The following is a 20,915-nucleotide window of genomic DNA, read 5'->3' on the forward strand; positions in this document are numbered from 1 at the left end:
ATTATTATATGAACTTTTTTTTGCGCTCACATGGCTCATTGGTTACTTTTTATTTTGCGTGACAGTATTTAATTGGATTTAAAAAAAAAAGATTTTGAACACATAAAAAACTTATACTTAAAATTTGTGATGTTAAACAAGTTAAGATATTTTTATGACGGTAAAATTTGTTAGGATAAAATGGAAAGTCTTTACTTAATTAAAGAGTTTTTAAATTTTGGTCCGACAAGAGTTTTTAAATATAAGAAGATATTATTTTTTAATAGATAAAAAAAAGTGTAATATAAAATTTTGAAAATTATATTAAACTTTTTTGTGCCACTACCATCTCCTCTGTATCATTAATTAGAATTTAGATGGTAGTAGGTTCAGAGTACTAAAATATTTGTTCTATTCTTATTATTTTCCTTTAGTCGAGTCAAATTGCCAAATTTCTTAACAGTGTTAATAGATAAATTGGCTACCAAATTGACTCTTAATTTGGACTACGATATTAAAGATTATTTAAGAATTTAGATTAATAAATTTAAGAATATAAGATGAACCTAATTGTAATATTAGTTTCCTTATACGGAAAATATAGTTTTCATGGAAAAAGAAGCCAACTGTCCGTATTCCTAAATTAGATAGGTAACTAATCGAATTGGTTAAATGTCTTAATCATTACTCCCTCCGTCTCATGCTAATTGGTCACTTTCTTCTCTACACGCTTTTTAAAAAATCATAAATAAAAGATATATTTTTACTATATTACTTTTATATCTCTCCAATAAATTATACTCTAATCAATTATGATTATTTTGAAAAATAATTAATGTTAAGGATAAAATAGGAAAAAATTAATTAATTGTATCTTGATTTTGTAAATGAATAAGTATTTTAGGATATATATTTTTAATAATGTGACCAACTAATATGGGACGAAGGGAGTAATGATTAGTGTAAAGATTTTCAAGACAGAATTTAAACTATATAGAAGCATGGGTTTGCACCCATGCTTCGTCCGTCCATCATTAAAAAAAATGGTGTGGGCCCCATACTAAACACCAACTAATTAATTTTAAAAAAAAAAGGTGAAACCCACCATCTCCAAACTCACGGAAAAAAAAGTTGGACCCCATATTAACAAAATGAAGCAATATAAAAAAAAAGTGAATCCCATAGTAAAAAAACAAACAATGTCAAAAAACAAAGTGCATCCCATATTAAAAAATCAAACAATATTCATGTAATTTCCAAAGTATCTCATTAAATCAATTATGATGGATTCATTGCCACATGCGTATCAACTCATTAGTGGGAGCAAACAAAATTATTGTACAACAACATACTTAAAATACGTATATATTAAAATAAGATAGAATTTAATTACTTTTTCATTTTTTACTTACTCTAATAAATGTGAAAAGAGATTAATATCATAAAAGAAAAAATAATATTAAATGGAGATAAAATAATTAATAAGGTAAATTAGTGAAATTATAATTCTAATTGACATTGCCTTAAAAAATCGTGCAAAAGACAACATGACAAGTAAAATGAGTTAAAAAAAAAATATTTACCAAAAATTAAAAAATAGTAGTTCTTCATTTCAAATTTCTACTTTGTTTCATTTTAAACATGTAAAATTAATATAATAATTTGAATTAGAATTATCCAAATCAAAATTTGATAAAAAAAATAATAGGTATTGTTTAGGCCCAATCTACATACATTAACAATAGAATATTTTACACCTTTAAATTAATCGAATTAAAATTCAAAGTATAAACTAATGCTTAAATATTGCTATTATTTATCTCAAAGAGAGGAAAATAGTTTCCTTTTAAATAAGTCTTCTCTTTTAAAAAATATTAATAAATTTTTGCCAACTTCGTATTCGTAGCAAACACTAATATAATAAAGTTTTGGATACGGAGCACAAACTACAATGTTATATTAATCGTGTTTTGAACATAATATATATATATATATATATATATATTACTTATAGAAGAGTCGGTTTATAAGCAAGATCGTCGTCCGTCCTTTGGTCCCATTTTTTTATTTAAGGGCAAACAAATCCTTTGTAGTCCCACCCACTTTTTTATTTAAGGGCAAACAAATGACATTTTATACTTTATATTACCAACTCTTCTAAAGTAGATAGAAATACTTTATTGTATTTCTATTTTTCTACTATATAGAAGCATCGGTTTACCCATGCTTCGTCGTCAGTCACTCTTAAAAAAAAAAGGTGGACCCCATACTAAAAACGCCAAGAAATATTAAAAAAAAAAAAAAAAAAAATGGATCCCACCCTCTCCAAACTCATGAAATAAAAAAGTGGATGCCACCCTCTCCAAATTCATGAAAAAAAAAGTTGACCCCATATTAAAAAAACAAGCAATGTCAAAAAAAAAAAAAAAACGTGCAGCCCATATATTAAAAATTCAAACAAAATTCATGTAATTCCCAAAGTATCCCCATCAAGTCAATAATAGTGGATTCATTATTATTGCTTTTTTTCAAAAGGTTAAGTAGGCAAATACATACAATTTCCTTCCTTTTTTTTTATATTAGCTTGAGATCTAATCTAGATATTTAATTGTTGTATTTGTTATTCCGCCATGTCATTTATTTGTTATGTTTACTAAAATAAATATAATTAAAATATTTATATTTTAAAATAAGATAGAATTTAATTACTTTTTCATTTTTATTCTTACTCTAATAAATGTGAAAAGAGATTAATATCAAATGGAGATCAAATAATGAATAAAGTAAATTAGTCAAATTACAATTCTAATTCCCGTTTCCTTAAAAAACCATGCAAAAGACAACATGACAAGTAAAATGAGCTAAACCGAGAATATTTACCAAAAATTAAAAAATAGCACGTTTAAATAGAAAATCAATTTCTATTTTGTTTCGTTTTAAACATGTAAAATTAATTTAATAATTTGAATTAGAATTATCCAAATCAAAATTTGATAAAAAATAATAAGTATTTTACACCTTTAAATTAATCGAATTAAAATTGAAAGTATCAACTGATGCTTAAATATTGCTATTGTTTTATCTCAAAGAGAGGAAAATAGTTTTCTTTTAAACAAGTCTTCTCTTTTAAAAAGTATTAATAAATTTTTGTAGCAAACACGAATATAATAAAGTTTTAGATACCGAGCTCAAATTACAATGTTATATTAATTATGTTTTGAACATAGTGTATATATATATATATAACAACAACAACAATAACAACAACAAGCCCAGTATAATTCAACCATGTGGGGTCTGGGGAGGGTAGAGTATACGCAGACCTAACCCCCACCTTGAAAGGTAGGGCGGCTGTTTCCGAAAGACCCTCGGCTCAAGAGAAGAAAACAAGACAAAAGGTCAGATAGGACCAAGCATATCGAAAACAATATGAAAACAAGGAATACCAAAAGCAAGAAAGTCATGGTAGAACAGTCCGGAAAGAAAGGAGCCGTAACTACTATAAATAAATAAGATAACCAAAGTACAACGGCCCCACAAATAAAAGCAGCAATCAAATGCAGAAATCAAATGGCAATAAACAAATGAGCATAACTACAACTACTCTGGTGGAAGGATAAGCCACCTAGCCTTCTATCCTAATCTGAGTCCTCCACAACCTCCTATCTAAGGTCATGTCCTCGGTGAGCTGAAACTGTGCCATATCCTGTCTAATCACCTCTCCCCAATACTTCTTCGTCCTCCCTTTGCCTCTCCTGAAACCGTCCATAGCCAACCTCTCACACCTCCGCACTGGAGCATCTGTGTCTCTCCTCTTCATATGCTCAAACCATCTCAGCCTCGCTTCCCGCATCTTGTCCTCCACCGATGCGACTCCCACCTTGTCTCGGATATCTTCATTTCTAATCCTATCCCTCCTAGTATGCCCTCACATCCACCGCAGCATTCGCATTTTCGCGACTTTCATCTTCTGAACGTGAAATTTCTTGACTAGCCAACACTCCGCCCCGTACAATAAAGTCGGTCTAACCACCACTTTGTAGAACTTGCCTTTAAGTTTTGGTGGCACTTTCTTATCACACAGCACTCCGGAGGCGAACCTCCATTTCATCCACCCTGCACCAATACGATGTGAAACATTGTCATCGATATCCCCATCCCCCTGTATAATAGACCCAAGATATTTGAAACTTCCTTTCCTTTTAATGGCCTGGGTACCAAGCCTCACTTCTTCGTTAGCCTCATGCGGTAGGCCACTGAACCTGCACTCCAAGTATTCTGTCTTGGTCCTACTCAATTTAAATCCTTTAGACTCCAACGTCTGTCTCCAGCCCTCCAGCTTATCGTTAACTCCATTGCGAGTCTCGTCAATCAGGACTATGTCATCCGCGAACAACATACACCAAGGCACCTCACCTTGTATTTGTCGCGTCAATTCATCCATCACCACGGCGAATAGAAACAGGCTAAGAGCTGATCCCTGATGCAACCCCATCATAATAGGGAAGTGCTCCGAGTCTCCTCCTACCGTCCTTACCCTGGTCTTAGCTCCATCATACATGTCCTTTATCGCTCTAATGTACACCACAGGTACACCTTTAGCCTCCAAGAATCTCCATATGACCTCTCTTGGCACTTTGTCATAGGCCTTTTCTAGGCCAATGAATACCATGTGCAAGTCCCTCTTCCGCTCCCTATACTGCTCCACCAATCTCCTTACAATATGAATGGCTTCTGTAGTCGAGCGCCCCGGCATGAATCCAAACTGGTTCTCTGAAATAGAAACACCTCTCCTCACCCTCATTTCCACCACCCTTTCCCACACTTTCGTAATGTGACTTAGCAGCTTAATACCTCTATAGTTGTTGCAGCTTTGAATGCCTTCCTTGTTCTTGTACACAGGAATCATTGTACTCCACCTCCATTATTCCGGCATCTTCGCTGTCTTGAGAATGACATTAAACAACCCAGTCAACCACTCCAAGCCTACCCTGCCTGCATTCTTCCAAAATTCCCCAGGGATCTCGTCAGGTCCGGTCGCTCTTCCCTTGCGCATCCTACGAACAGCTTCTTTACCCTCCTCAACCTTTATACTCCTACAATATCCAAAGTCGCGACGCCTATCCGAGTGCTCCAAGTCTCCCAACACAATGTCTCTGTCCCATCCTTCGTTCAAGAGTTCATGAAAGTATGACTTCCATCTCTGTCTAATGCGGGTTTCCTGTACCAACACTTGGCCATTCTCGTCCTTGATGCACTTCACTTGATCCAAGTCGCGTGCCTTCCTCTCTCTCGCCTTGGCAAGCTTAAATAGCTTCGTATTCCCACCTCTGTCCTCTAGTTCTGCATAAAGGCGTTCAAAAGCTGTCGTTTTAGCCGCCGAAACTGCCAACTTCGCCTCCTTTCTCACCATCTTATACTTTTCCTTATTCGTCCGTTTCTCTTCATCATCCTTGCTATCTACCAACTTCACATATGCCTGTTTCTTTGCTTCTACCTTCCCTTGGACTTCTCCATTCCACCACCAATCCCCTCGGTGCCCACCACGGCGGCCTCGTGAGACCCCCAATACCTCTCTAGCTGCTTCCCTAATGCAACTGGCCGTCCTATCCCACATACTGCTCACATCCCTACTACTCTCCCACGCTCCCATAGCCATCAACTTCTCCCCCATCTCTAGGGAACTAGGCAGAGTCAAACTTCCCCACCTAATCCTCGGTCGGTCATCCACGACCCTCTTCTTCTTCTTCCTTTTTATCTCCAAATCCATCACTAATAGCTTATGTTGGGTCGTAAGATTCTCACTCGGTATGACCTTGCAGTCCTTACAGAGGCCTTTATCATCTTTTCTAAGAAGCAAAAAGTCTATTTGCGTCGCAGCCACCGAGCTACGGAAGGTTACCAAGTGCTCCTCCTTCTTCGGAAAACTCGAGTTGGCTATGACCAATCCAAAAGCTTTTGCGAAATCCAGGAGTGAGACTCCTCCACCATTCCTGTCCCCGAAGCCAAATCCTCCATGCACCTCGTCATAACCCCTCGAAACAGACCCAATGTGCCCATTGAAATCTCCTTCTATGAATAACTTCTCAGCAGGCGGTATACTTACCACCACTTCGTCCAAGTCCTCCCAAAAGCGCCTTTTTACCTCCTCGTCTAAACCCACTTGTGGCGCGTAGGCACTAATAATGTTCAGGGTGAACCCTCCAACGACTAACTTAATCATCATCATCCTGTCATTGATCCTCCTAACCTCTACCACCTGATCTCTAAGCTCACTATCTGCTAAGATCCCTACCCCATTCCTATACCTCGACTTGCCCGAGAACCAAAGCTTGTACCCGTCCACCTCCTTAGCTTTAGGTCCTACCCATTTAGTTTCTTGGACGCAAGCTATATTAATCCTCTTCTTCTTGAGAATCTTAACTAACTCTATGGACTTTCCCGATAAAGTCCCAATATTCCAAGACCCTACTCTCAACCTAGAAGCTCCCTCAACCCCCTTAGCCCCCCCCAACCCTAGCCCCCGATCCCAACCGAGAACATGATCCTAGTCTACCATCCCTCACCAAAGCCAGTAAGGCAAATATACGCTAGTGAAAGGTTAATCTAAGATAAATGAAGGATCACTACTAAAGCACAAGTTAGCAATAGTCTATAAGCAGTGAAATAGATATTTAATTAGGCGGAGCAAACAAAATTTATAAGGCTAAAAAATAGGAAATGGGATATTGGAGGTACCAACTCCAAGTAAATAAAACCTGTTCACCACCGAAAAATCTCTGTTTGCCGCCGGAAATGCTGTTATCTGCCGGAAAATACTGTTCATTCGCCGGAATCACTGTTCACCCACAGAAACTGCCCGAAAACCTACTGGTGGAGGGTTTTCCGGTCGCAGGGTAGAAGAGAGAGGAAAAGAGGAGAAAAAAAAAAGGGAGAACAGAGGAGAGAGAGAGAGAGATCTGGTCGTCAGTAGTCGGTCGCCGGTGGCCATTTGGGGTGGCTTGGTTGGGGGGTGGGTGGGGCGGGGGTTGGGGGGGAGGGGGAGCAACTTACCGTTGTGTTGGTGAGGATGAGAGAGAAACTAGTAGAGATTGGAGAAAGCAACCGAAAAAAAAAAGTACTTCACACCAGAGAGATAATGTTGTGTATATATAGTGTATATATATATATATATATATATAAAGTTTGTACTGTTTATATATATATATATATTATCACTATCCAAACACAACTACATATACATATATACACTATAATCCAAAGTGTTGGGCCCGTGCGCAGTACGAGCATAGGCCATCTAGTCCAATGAGAAACACGAGTATGAAAACGACGTGATGTTGACTTAGATTTTTTACCACCATATTGTGTGCTGGATTTTTTTATTTTTTTTTTGGACATGTGGCTCTTATAAATTCAAATAGGATGAAATGGAGCAAAAAAAATTCACTAACGAGTTTAACTTTTAAATAAAAGAATTTTTGAATAATTACATCAATTAAAAGATACCTAAAGTAATACTCCTTCCGTCCCAATTTATATGACATCTTTCGGATTTTGAGATGCAAACAAGTCTTTCTTGGACAATAATTTTTTCATATATTTTTAAATATTTTGAATAGTCTATTATTATGACTTATAATACTTTTTACATAGTTTTTAAATATATAAATTTTATTTCAAAAAACTTTAAAATCTCATATTCGAATTCATGATAAAAAATAAACAGTTTGACTTTCAAAATTTGAATTATGTCACATGAATTGGGATAGTGAGAGTAGTAGTCTGGTATTAAATAGAAATGGATAACCTGAAATAAAATAGATAAATTTGTTAGTTTATCTTATCACTCTCTTCGTCCCATTTTATGAGATAATACTTAGCTTAGCCCATTAATTTTTCTAAAAACATTTGTCAATATCTAAAATTAGTTATAAACTATATTTAAACCATCTTATTAAGAGTAAAATAAAAATAAAATAAAATAAATTTTTAAAATATAAATAGATAATTTTCCAAAAGATTGTCTTAACTTGGACTACGAGGGTCAAACTAACTAATGTTCGGTGTGAATACGGATATATAATTAATTTTTTTGAAATGAAAATTACATATAGAAACTATATAAAAAGTACTATTAGTCACAGTAGTTAACAATTTAAAATATTTAGAAAGTACTTGAAAAAATTATGATAAGAAAAAAAATTCTTTAACTGTTCAAATAGTAATTAAGACAATCTTTTTAGGACAAAAAAAAGTAGTTTTTAAACGATGAAGTGTCGTGAGGGAAGTAATGTATAATTGTATATACTGATGAGAATTTTGTGATAGATAAGAGTTCATTGAAGATTGTGCAATGGCAAGCGAACTTTAGGTTTCTCGCGATTTGTTTCCAATGTAGGTATCGGAAAATTTTAAAATTCGCTCACACAACTGACATCAATTGTGTAATCTTTCTTGTGAGACAAAAAAGTAAACTCAAAATTTGTGGACACAAAAGTGTAAGATGTGGATCTACTTCTTTATCTCATAAAAAAGAGTCCCACACAACTAATATCAGTTGCGTGAGGCACATAGTAAAACTTTTTGTCGGTACCTACTCTTTCCTCCAATGACGCTAAGCCGGTCAACGGGTTCAGTTGAACCGGTCAAATTCGATAATCGGACCGGGTTTAACCGGTTCCGTAACTGGACCCGGTGGACCGATTTACCTCTACCGAGGTTCAATACCGGACCAATTTTCAAAAATTGTGATCGATTAACCGGTTAACCGGACCCGGCCTGTTAAAACCGGTTAACTGGTAATTTTTTTTTTTTAATAAAATGTTGCACCTACTGGACCGTTGGCAATGGCTAAAAACGGCCATTTTGGCCTCCCTTTGTTCCCCAACCCCTCCAAACTTTTTTGTTATACACTTTGTAGACACGTAATTTTGACCCTCTCGGGATGTTTTTATTGTCTTATTGATTAATTTTTCTTTTTAGTCTAATCTTGGACATTTTTAACTTTATTTCTTTTTTTTAGTAGGTTTTTATTATAGAATTTGAAAACTGAAAAAAAAAAAAAAAAAAAGGAGTCTCATTTTAGAATATAATAAGTTTTGTTTTCATTTGTGACAAAAGAAAGAAAATTTCCCCAAAAAAAAATACATTTTTTTAATCTATTTTTAGTTAATTTCCAAGTTAAAGATTGTAATAAAAGAGTATCGAGTAACTGAGTATTTTTAATCTTGCTTTTAAATTAGGAGTAGTATTTTTATTAATTAAATCAACAATAGAACTAATAGTATATTGCCACTTGGTAAAATTTCACTCTTCCACACAAAAAGCAGAATCCATTTTGGGAAGGAATATTCCATTAAGATATTTTTTATACACATGGGCATTTTGGGAAAAAGGAAAAGAATGAGCACACTCAAAACCCTATACGAGCACACTCAAAACCCTATACCTAGACACACTATAAAAAAAAAAAAAAAAAAAAAAAAAAGAGGGATAGAGAAAAAAACCTAGTCGCCATTTTTTCCATCCTACATCTACGCACAACATCACGGCCGCACCTAGCAGCTAGAAAAAATCCACCACACCTAAAAATCATTAGCCACAATTTACCAAAAAGAGAAACCATAAAAAACCTACACTAGACATAAAGAATAAGATTTGAGCAGTGAACAACATAAAAACCACAGCTAAAGAAAAACCATGGAGAGTTTATTCATTTTTGGAAGAGCCTTAGTAGCTTGCTAGCTTCTTTGAAACCACAACCATTTCCTTCGTCCTTCTTCTCCGAACCAAATACCATCAAACCACCAGCCATAACTCAAAAAAAGAACATCATGAAAACCAGTCCAACGTTCCATCGTTAAACCACCCCGAAACCACCAAAATACTAGGGGAGACAGCAGCTGTTTGGGGTTTTAATTTTTTGGTCGAGTTCGGGAGGTCCAGCGAGGTTCCGCTTCAGTTCCGTCGAGGTTCTGGTCTTGAGAAGCTCGCCATTAGAGGTGTGTTTATTTCTCTCATTTTTTCAGCTCATTGTTTTTAACGAACTACCATGTTGATGTATAAGTTTGGATAAAACTCTTGAGGTTTAAAGTTGAAAGCCTTCTTAGTCACTCTTTATCCCTTTTCTTCTATCTTACTTGAATGATTACTTTGTCAAACTTTCTGATATAAGGTTTACTGTGGAATATGGCTCATTGTTGAAAGATTCATATATTTTAAATGATGTCGGCTTTTTAAATGCAGTATTTTTTGTTGTGTTGTTAGCATGATTAAAAATATGAGGTTAGCACGTTTGTTTAGATTCCAACAAGTTTTGCTAAAATTAGCTTTCTTTGTTTTTCAATGTTAACAAAAATAGTATAACTTGGTCAAAAAATTATAAAAAATAAAATAAAAAAAGCCTTTCCATGCTTCAACTACATTTTTGGGTGTTGATTATTAGTGCTAAGATCGTGCATTATTTTGCGTAGAAAACATTTCTTTTGTTATTTAGTGTTCTGAAATGTGCAATTAACTAAAGTTAGAATGAGGTTTTATCTTTAATGGTTACGTAAGTGATTATTTGTTTTGACATGAGTTGTATAAATTAGGTGTCATTTGTTTGAGTGTGTTATTTTATTTCTTTATTTTCACCTTATCTGGTTCAGTGCTTTAAGAATTGGACGAACTAGTATTTCATTGTTTAACTTTGCATAAAATTAAAAGGTTTTGTAACTTATCCAGTAAAAGAGTAGTAAAGAATTTAAGGCTAAAAGTGAGAAAGTTCATTCCTTTACTTTGATGCAATTTAATCAGGTACAGTAATTAATATCTACATGTGCCTTGTTTAGGTGTTCATTTTTATTTGAATATTAATTGAAAGGGAAATCCAATGGTATCATGATTTGATTTTATGCACAAATGAAAAATGCAACTTCTGGCATTAATTGCATAAAACAGCCGCTACTATAATCACGTGATTGTGAGATGAGCGAGATGGGGCGCGAATTATTTCAAACCCATTATCAAGAATAAAAGAAAAGAGCGGAAAAATCAATTTTAAGGGAGCGAGATGGATTGCGAATTTATTCAAAACCCGTTGTCAAAAGAGTGAAAATTAATAATAACTAAATAATTTTTAAGTCTCGGATTTTAGAGACAAATAATTGTCTTTAACGCTAGACGAGCTTTAGGCACGTTTCAAAACGTTTGTTTCGATTAAGAATGCGGTTACACATCTTATTTCGAGACGTTCTTTTTAATAACTCAAGGATGCGGTTACGTACCTTGGCCAAAATCGTTTTAGTAATTAATCTTGTTTCGAGTAAGAATGCAGTTATGCATCTTATTTTGAGACGCTTAAAAGATTCGGAATGCGGTTACTCATCCGGTTTAAGACCAATAAATGTTCAACAATAAAAGTACGAGCAAATCAAGGCTCAAATACATAATATATTCAAAGATTAATTTAAGCTAAGTATAAATCGATAAAGCGACCGTGCTAGAACCACGGGACTCGGGGAATGCCTAACACCTTCTCCCCGGTCAACAGAATTCCTTACCTGGTCTTCTGTTTTCGCGGACCATAATAAAAGAGTCATTTCCTTTTGATTAGGGATTCATAAGGTGGCTTGGAACACCAAAACTCAATTTCAAGTGGCGACTCTGTAAATAAAATAATCTCTTTTCAAAACCGTCACTTCAAATGGAAAACCCCTCTAATAATAAACCTACGTTCATTCGCGCGGGCCTAGAAAAGGGGTGTGACACACTTTAACCCATCCCCCACCCCTATATAAACCCCTCTCCATTTTATTTTCATCCATACCAATTCACTCTTTTCTTTCTCTCAATTATAGCTACTTTGCAACAATTAGCCACTTTAAATTCCTCTCAATTAAATACTATAAAGTTTTATTCTAGTTTCAATTTTATATTTTGCAATTATAAAAAAAAAAAATTGTTGGTGGAGTTGGTGATTTTGCAACAATCCGAAGTAGCTCCAAAGCTTTGGTGGATTTGCAATTCTAGCCGCCTTCACTTTGGTGAAAATTAGTCCGGCAATTTGGCACCTTCGTTCCAACTCTGTCTTTATTTTTCGCTATTTAATTTGTTGCAATTTATTTTCTTGTGATTTATTTGCTTGTGATTTAAATTATTGTTATTTAATAATGTCGAAGAGAGTGAGACGTGGTGGTGGTAGTAGTGGTAGTGGTAGGGATGGGTTTATGGAGGAAACATTTGTGAACGAAACACCTAATTTAGGTATTAATATTGGTGGAAATAATCCACTTTTAGATCATGAGGTAATGGAACACTATACCGGCACTTTTAATGAAATTGATGATGATGATGAAACACAAGCCCCCGAAAATCCCATAGGAGATACACATCCTTCACAATCACATACACAAGACAAACCGGCAAAATCTCGTAAGCCAACCTCTGGAATTTGGAAAATTGTGACTAAAGATAAGGAAAGACAATTAGCTATATGTAATATATGTGGAAAAGAATTTACTTTCAAGCAACAAACTAGTAAGGATGGTGGAACGGGTTCACTAACGAATCATATGAGAACTAGACATAAGGATGTTTGGGGAGAGCAAACGGGTTCAAATGTGGGGGGTATTCAACAAACAATAGACCCACGAATCGGTAAAAGTTTTAGCTATAACAAGAAAAAAGATCGTATAGAAATAGCTAAAATGGTTGCTTTTGATGTCCTACCATTTTTCTTTCCTTCGGGTTTGGGTTTTGTTACTTATATTCAACGTTGTTATAATCCGTTGTTTGAGGGTATTCCTAGAAGTACTTGTAGATCGGATATTATTAATTTATATAAAAAATATAGATTTTATTTGCGCCATGTATTAATTCTTTAAATTATAGTGTTTCTCTTACCGCCGATATTGGTCTCAGTCTTAACAAGTTAGATTTTTTTGTTATTATATGTCATTGGGTTGATGATAATTGGGTGATGCAAAAACAAATTATAGCTTTTTTATATGATGAAGGGAAAGGTCGTCATGACGGAAAGTTTTTAGCAGATTCGATGTCAACTATTATGAATTTTTTTTAACATTTATAGAAAAACACTTTGTATTGCTTTAGATAATGCTTCTAATAATACAAAGGCGGTTGGTCTTTTAAAAAGGGAATTAAACCCTCCGCTAGAAAATATTTTTCATGTGAGATGTAATTGTCACATTTTAAACCTGATTGTAGAGATGGTCTTGACTATTTTGAAGATTCTATTCAAAGAGTTAGAAATGCGGTTGCTTTTCTTTTTTGTAATACTAATAAGCAAAAAATGAGAGATTTTAAGAATTCTTGTTTGCAAAATAACCTTAGACCTAAGAAGTTATATACTTGGAAAAATAACTTAAGTTATAATACATATAACTTTTATATATATATATATATATATATATATATATATATATATATATATATTATAAGTAGCTAAGCATATAAGTTAAGTTTTTTCTAAGTTTATAAATTTCTATTTTATAACTTAAGTATATTTATATTATAAATATATTCTTAGTATATTTTAGGTATATCTAGTATAAATATACTTAAGTTATAAATAGAAAGTTATAAACTTAGAAAAAACTTAGCTTATATGCTTAGCTACTTATAATATATACATACTTGAGTTATAAAATAGAAATTTATAAACTTAGAAAAAAAACTTAAGTTATATAGTAACTTAACTTATAAACTTAGAAATAACTTAAACATAGTGTATATATATAAGTGTATATATATATATATATATATACTTGAGTTATAAAATAGAAATTTATAAACTTAGACAAAAAACTTAAGTTATATAGTAACTTAACTTATAAACTTAGAAATAACTTAAACATAGTGTATATATATAACTATATTTATATAACGGAAAAGGTCCAAAAATACCCCTAACGTATGGGAAATGGCTCACAAATACCCTCCATCCATCTATTGGTCCAAAAATACCCTCCATCCACCTATTTGGTCTAAAAATACCCCCAACCTATTTTTTTGGCTCAAGAATACCCCTCAAACTAACACCCTAATTTTGATGGTATTTTTTCAATTTTAAAATGCCACGTGACTTGTTTTGATTGGACACATATATTATTTAATTTAAAAATTAAACCCCACCCATTTAATCTAACCCATTTTGTAACAAGTTGAAGCGAAATGCAACAATTTTTTTTTTTTTTGGTATTTCGTGAATTAATCAACAAATATGAAATGACGCCACTCTCTTGAAAGTTTGACACTAAATTTAGTACGTAAATCTTTTATTTATGTTAAAAAAAAATAAGAGAAAGACACATTTTTAAGTATTCAAAAAAGACACATTTTTAAGTATTCAAAATAACTTGCAGGGGAATTGAAAGATCTTAGCGAGAGCAAAAAAAAGAATTGAACGATACACTGAGCTTATGTAATTCTAGCTCCGTTTGATCATAGATTTTGGAAGCTTCAAAAAAAAAAAAATATATATCCGTTTGTCCATAGTATTTGATTAGTTTTTAAAAAGAAAAAATTGAAGAAAAATTTTCAAGTTCCAAAAATTAATTTGGACCGGATGAAATTTTCTTCCACTCACGAAATTTTAATATTTTTTTTCATGTAAAATGCAAGTCCAACCGCAATTTCAAATTTCAAAAACTATTTTTCAACACAATTTTAAAAACTTTTTTTTTCTTCAAAGTTTCACAAAATTTATGACCAAACGCTAGCTAAAAGTTGAAAAGTACGGTCAATGGTACTATCTCATTCTCTTGTCTACTAAAGGGTCGTTTGGTTTGAAACCGGGATGTCTCGGAATTATAATCTCTAAAATTATGATTATAACGTAAATGATTTATTCACCTTCTATCTGAGACAAGTAATTCATATTATAATCTGATTTTAATGGCGAGTTTAGCTAATATATATTTTCGATCAAATTTTAAACCGGGATAATTGATCATCTAACCACCACACCCCCGCCCCAAAGAAAATGACCCCCAATAGTCTATGTTACGAATGTGGCACGGTTGCAGACTGATTTGGGAAATTACCAAATTACGTTTGAGACCTTGTTTAAAAAGGAACATTTGCTTTGTGTAAAGATTTATATATACAGGAGGAATCAATTCTTTTAGGGCTATGCAGGAAGTTTGTCTTTTTTTTAAGGGCCCGTTTGTCCATGAGAATTATTCACTTTTTTTCGGAATATTTTTTCACTTTATGGTGTTTAGCCAAAAAAATTTCAAATACAACTTAAAGTTGTATTTGGAATTTGAAAAACAATCAAAACTTGTTTTTCAATTTTTTTACTTTTTTCACTTTCAATACATTCAAACAACCAAATATTCTTTGTAAAAATTATAACCAAACACAACTTCATCTTCAACTCTAACTCCAAAATACCAAATAAAGTGAAAAATATTTAGATTTCATGGCCAAACGCCTACTTAGTTATTTGTAATAGTATCTGGAACCTTCCACCCTTCTAACTTTTTTCTTTTATCTCTACATTTTGTTGCAAAGAAAAGAGCAGCATTCCTCTATCAGTATATATATATTTTTCATTTCTCCATTGCAATATAAACCCTTGTTCATTACAATCTAATTCCAACTACTAAGAGTACCACATAGGTAGAGGCGTAGAGCAGAGTAGTGATAGATAATAAAAACCTATTAACATCCTACTCTGTTAATTAGACCGATTAATTCACAACAATGTATTTTATCCATTTGTCACACGTTATTTGTATTAAGAAAATTCTCTAAATATGATTTAGTTCCATCATACATGAAATAAATTAAATTTCAAATTTTAAATCGTAATAAATCACCTAATTCCTCCAACCAAATGACCCCTAATATTATACTCTTTTCGTCCCAAAATAAGTGTCACCTTAGCAAAAATCACGCCTATTAAGAAATCAATAAATACAATGTGAAGTTTACTAAACTACTCTTATTTATAACTCAATATTTTTTTAGAATTGAGTCATATAAAAGAGGACTACTTCTTTAATGTTAATTAGAGTATAGTTGAAAACACTTGTCAATTTTTGTCTTGAATTCCTAAAGTGATAAAATTTTTTTTGCTAAGTTGCGCCTTACTTGGTTAATCAGACTAATTAATTAACTATGTAGTATTTTATCCATTTGTCACACTACGCTTTGAAGTGTGTGCACTATCCATGGATAACTATATTAAGGAACCTTCCCCACTTTCAGAATGTAGTCCTTAATTTTGTGCATTTAACGTTAGTAGTCTAACATTAAATTATATCACTACATTATTAAACTTAAGAGGCCACATGAAAGGTCAATGCGAACCTTCTGGATTTAAGTAAGTGATCTTAACATGGTATTTTTTTTTTTTTGTCGTGTGGTTGTAACCGTTTGTAGTGGTTATCGATACACTAGATAGCCTATGCCCGTGCTGCGCACGGGCCCAACATTTCAAATTATAGTGTAATGTATATATAGTTGTGTTTAGATAATGATAATATATATATATATATTCAAAATACGATTAATATAACATTATAGTTTGTGCTCCGTATCTAAAACTTTATTTTATTCGTGTTTGCTACGAAAATTTATTAATACTTTTTAAAAGAGAAGATTTGTTTAAAAGAAAACTATTTTCTTCTCTTTGAGATAAAATAATAGCAATATTTAAGCATCAGTTGATACTTTCAATTTTAATTCGATTAATTTAAAAGTGTAAAATACTTATTATTTTTTATCAAATTTTGATTTGGATAATTCTAATTCAAATTATTAAATTAATTTTACATGTTTGAAACGAAACAAAGTAGAAATTAATTTTCTATTTAAACGAAGAAATGCTATTTTTTAATTTTTGGTAAATATTCTCGGTTTAACTCATTTTACTTGTCATGTTGTCTTTTGCATGGTTTTTTTAAGGAAACGCGAATTAGAATTATAATTTGACTAATTTATCTTATTCATTATTTGATCTTCATTTGATATTAATCTCTTTTCACATTTATTAGAGTAAGAATAAAAATAAAAAAGTAATTAAATTGTATGTTATTTTTTAAATATATATATTTTAAGTATATTTATTTTAGTAAACATAATAAATATAATAAAGTATTTCTATCTACTTTTTAGAAGAGTTGGTAATATAAAGTATAAAACGTCATTTTTTTGCCTTAAATAAAAAAGTGGGTGGGACCACAAAGGATTTTTTTACTCTTAAATAAAAAAATAGGACCGAACACGGACGACGATGTTGCCTCTATAAACTGACTCTTCTATATAGTAGTAATAGTAAAGTAATACATATAATTTTTTTTATCAAAATTTGATTTGGATAATTCTAATTCAAATTATTATATTAATTTTATATGTTTAAGATGAAACGAAGTAGAAATTTGATTTTCTATTTAAATGAAGAACTTCTATTTTTTAATTTTTAGTAAATATTTTTTGTTTAACTCATTTTACTTGTCATGTTGTTTTTTACATGTTTTTTAAGGAAATGTCAATTAGAATTAGAATTTCACTAATTTACCTTATTAATTATTTGATCTCTATTTAATATTATTTTTTCTTTTATGACATTAATCTCTTTTCACATTTATTAGAGTAAGGAAAAAAATGAAGAAGTAATTAAATTCTATCTTATTTTAATATATAAATATTTTAAGTATGTTGCTGTACAATAATTTCATGTGCTCCCACTAATGGGTTGATACGCATGTGGCAATGAATCCATCATTATTGATTTAATTGTTTGATTTTCTAAGCACTTTTTTTTAACATTGTTTGTTTTTTCAATATGGGATTCATTTTTTTTAATATTAGTTGTTGTTTAATATATATGGGGCCCACATTTTTTTTCGAAGAGTTTGGATGTGGTGGGTTCCACTTTTTTTTTTTTTTTTTTAATACTGGTTGGTGTTTAATATGGGGCCATGAAGAACTTCTATTTTTTTTTAATTTTTAGTAAATATTTTTTGTTTAACTCATTTTACTTGTCATGTTGTTTTTTACACGGGTTTTAAGGAAACGTCAATTAGAATTATAATTTCAATAATTTAGCTTATTAATTATTTGATCTCCATTTAATATTATTTTTTCTTTTATGACATTAATCTCTTTTCACATTTATTAGAGTAAGGAAAAAATGAAAAAGTAATTAAATTCTCTCTTATTTTAATATAGAAGTATTTTAAGTATATTGTTGTACAATAATTTCATTTGCTCCCACTAATGGGTTGATACGCATGTGGCAATGAGTCCATCATTATTGATTTAATTGTTTGATTTCTTAAGCATTTGTTTTTTAACATTGTTTGTTTTATTAATATGGGATTCACCTTTTTTTTTAATATTACTTGATTCTATTAATATGGGGTCCACTTTTTTTCCCCGTGAGTTTGGATGTGGTGAGTTCCCCTTTTTTTTCTTCCTTTTTTTTTATTGCTCGATGTTATTTAGTATGGGTCCCACCCTTTTTTTTTTAAGGGACAACGGACGATGAAGCTTGGGTCTAAACCCATGCTTTATATAGTTTTTTTTTTTAAATTGGATTCACATTTTTTTTAATATTGCTTGATTCTATTAATTTGGGCTCCATTTTTTTTTTCCCGTGAGTTTGGATGTGGTGAGTTCCACTTTTTTTTCTTTTTTTTTATTGCTCGGTGTTATTTAGTATGGGGCCCACCCTTTTTTTAAGGGACAACAGACGATGAACCCATGCTTTATATAGTTTTTTTTTTTTTTTTTTTTTATATTGCTTGGTGTTGTTTAGTATGAGTCCACCCTTTTGAACATTATTAGTTTGCACTATTTTTATGCATAATATATATATATATATATATATATATATATATATATATATATATATGTTCAAAACACGATTGATATAACATTGTAATTTATGCTCCGTATCTAAAACTTTATTATATTAGTGTTTGCTAAGAATACAAAGTCTGAGCTTTTTTTTTGACATTGTTTATTTTTTTAATATGGGATTAACTTTTTTTTTTAATATATTGCTTGATTTTGTCAATATGAGATACTATGTTCAAAACACGATTAATATAACATTGTAGTTTGTGCTCCGTATTTAAAACTTTATTATATTTAGTGTTTGCTACGGATACGCATGGTGTTTAATATGAGGCCCACATTTTTTTTTAACATTATTTATTTTTTTAATACGGGATTCACTTTTTTTTTAAATATTGCTTGATTTTATTAATATGGAGTCCACTTTTTTTTCCCGTGAGTTTGGATGTGATGGGTTCCACTTTTTATGGGGGGCCCAAAATTTTTATTTTTTATTTTTGTGGGCCTGTTTAATATTGGGGGGGGGGGGGGAGATTTTTTTTTTTTAATTTAAGGGGGGGGGGGGGGGGCAAAATTTTTTATTTATGGGGAGGGGCCATGACGGACGACGTAGAGTGAGTAAAACTCACTCTTCTAAATAGTAGAAATATTTTGTGTATAGTAAGTGTAACATAAGTATATAATCAATGTATATACACACTGATTATATACATTAGTATATAATAATTATATTGATTAAAAATTTAAAATTTTATAGAGAATAAAAGTTAGATCATTTTTTATCATGAGCTTTGGCGGACTGCTATGTAATGGAATAAATGAATAATCTCATATGCTAAACGCACTTGCTAGATCCTACATCTTCGGCCAGGACATTCTTATGAATTTTGAAGCAAACCAATAAACATTCAGTTTTTTGCAAAAGTTAGGAGCTGGCAAATTCGTTTACCTCTCTTTTATTTCTAAAGAAAATTATTAAGTAATATTCACCATCAAACAAATTTTATGTAATAAGTCAAACTTTCATTTAATTGAGTATTTGTGTTCCGCTTCATAATTTGAACACGTTTATTCGTAAGTATGACTCTATTAATGTCCTTTTGGTGTGTTTGAAGGCCACATATTTCTAGCTCTAATTTTCTTTCACATTATGCTAAGACCTGTAACTTGATAACTCGGACATATGAATTTCGTTCTAATAAGCCTGCCTTAAAGAATCAAAGTCAAAACCGAAAAATTTGAAATATCCAAACTGATTAATTCGAAACCGAATGTAAGAAATCCAATGCGATCCGAGCTTATTTGAATTATAATTTCTTCAATCCCAAAACCTTAATTCTAAAGTGAAATTTTCATATCCAATCCGAACGACCGCTCACCGCAGGATAGTGAAAGAGGACCTTGGTCAACAGTTGGTGAAAGCGGTAACATTGGCCCAGCCCAATGGCGCGAAAGGAGGTTTGGCCCAAGCCCAGACTCTGAGATCATAGTGGCAGGGCCCACGATAGCAATAGTTCAGAAAATTTAAAAGGAAACTATTTTGGAAAATTTTGGAAAAAGAGCTTACGATGAGGACTAAGAAAATGCAAACTTTTCTTCACTAAACTTTGAGGTAATGATTTCTTACTACCTTAGTAATGATCATTCATAAATTTGGATGATTCCAACCATAAAAACATGAGATTTAATATTATAAATGGGGGATTTTAATCTAGGTTCCTAAAATGCAAATTTGAGAATTTAAACGAGTAAATGTACTCTAATTAGGAATCTACTCATATATTTGGAATTGTTAGGCAAATGGGTAATTCGATTCTATAATTTTTTTTGGTGGTCAAGTTTGACTTTGACTTTGATTTTGACTTGGTAAAAAATTATATGAGTTTGGGTAGGGTAACTGACACCCAATCCGTTCGGGTTGGATGAGTGATATTTTCAAGGGCAATTTGCATGATTGCCCTTATTTGAGGGTGGTCTTTAGTTTCAGCCCCTCAAATTGTAGGTCTTTAAGTTTTTTCCTTCGCTTAAAATATTTCAAGGTTCTGGGTTCGAACTCCAGCTTAGTAAAAGGAAATATTCGTAAGAAAAAATTTCGTAGAAAAATTAGGCCTATTCGGGCAAAA

At 32.0% G+C, this 20,915-nt stretch overlaps 1 protein-coding gene across 1 annotated transcript in view; it reads right to left on the reverse strand.

Annotated features, from left to right (window-relative positions):
* LOC132609388 (uncharacterized) overlaps positions 1–6,482 on the reverse strand; it is a 39,639-nt gene extending 33,157 nt beyond the window's left edge. Inside the window, exon 1 of the mRNA XM_060323364.1 lies at positions 6,447–6,482. The gene's annotated coding sequence lies outside the window, so the exon portion shown is untranslated. The remainder of the gene's footprint in view (positions 1–6,446) is intronic.
* Positions 6,483–20,915: the final 14,433 nt, after the last annotated feature.

The sequence above is a fragment of the Lycium barbarum genome, chromosome 1 (assembly GCF_019175385.1).
Source record: "Lycium barbarum isolate Lr01 chromosome 1, ASM1917538v2, whole genome shotgun sequence".
In the NCBI taxonomy this organism is placed as follows: Eukaryota; Viridiplantae; Streptophyta; class Magnoliopsida; order Solanales; family Solanaceae; genus Lycium; species Lycium barbarum.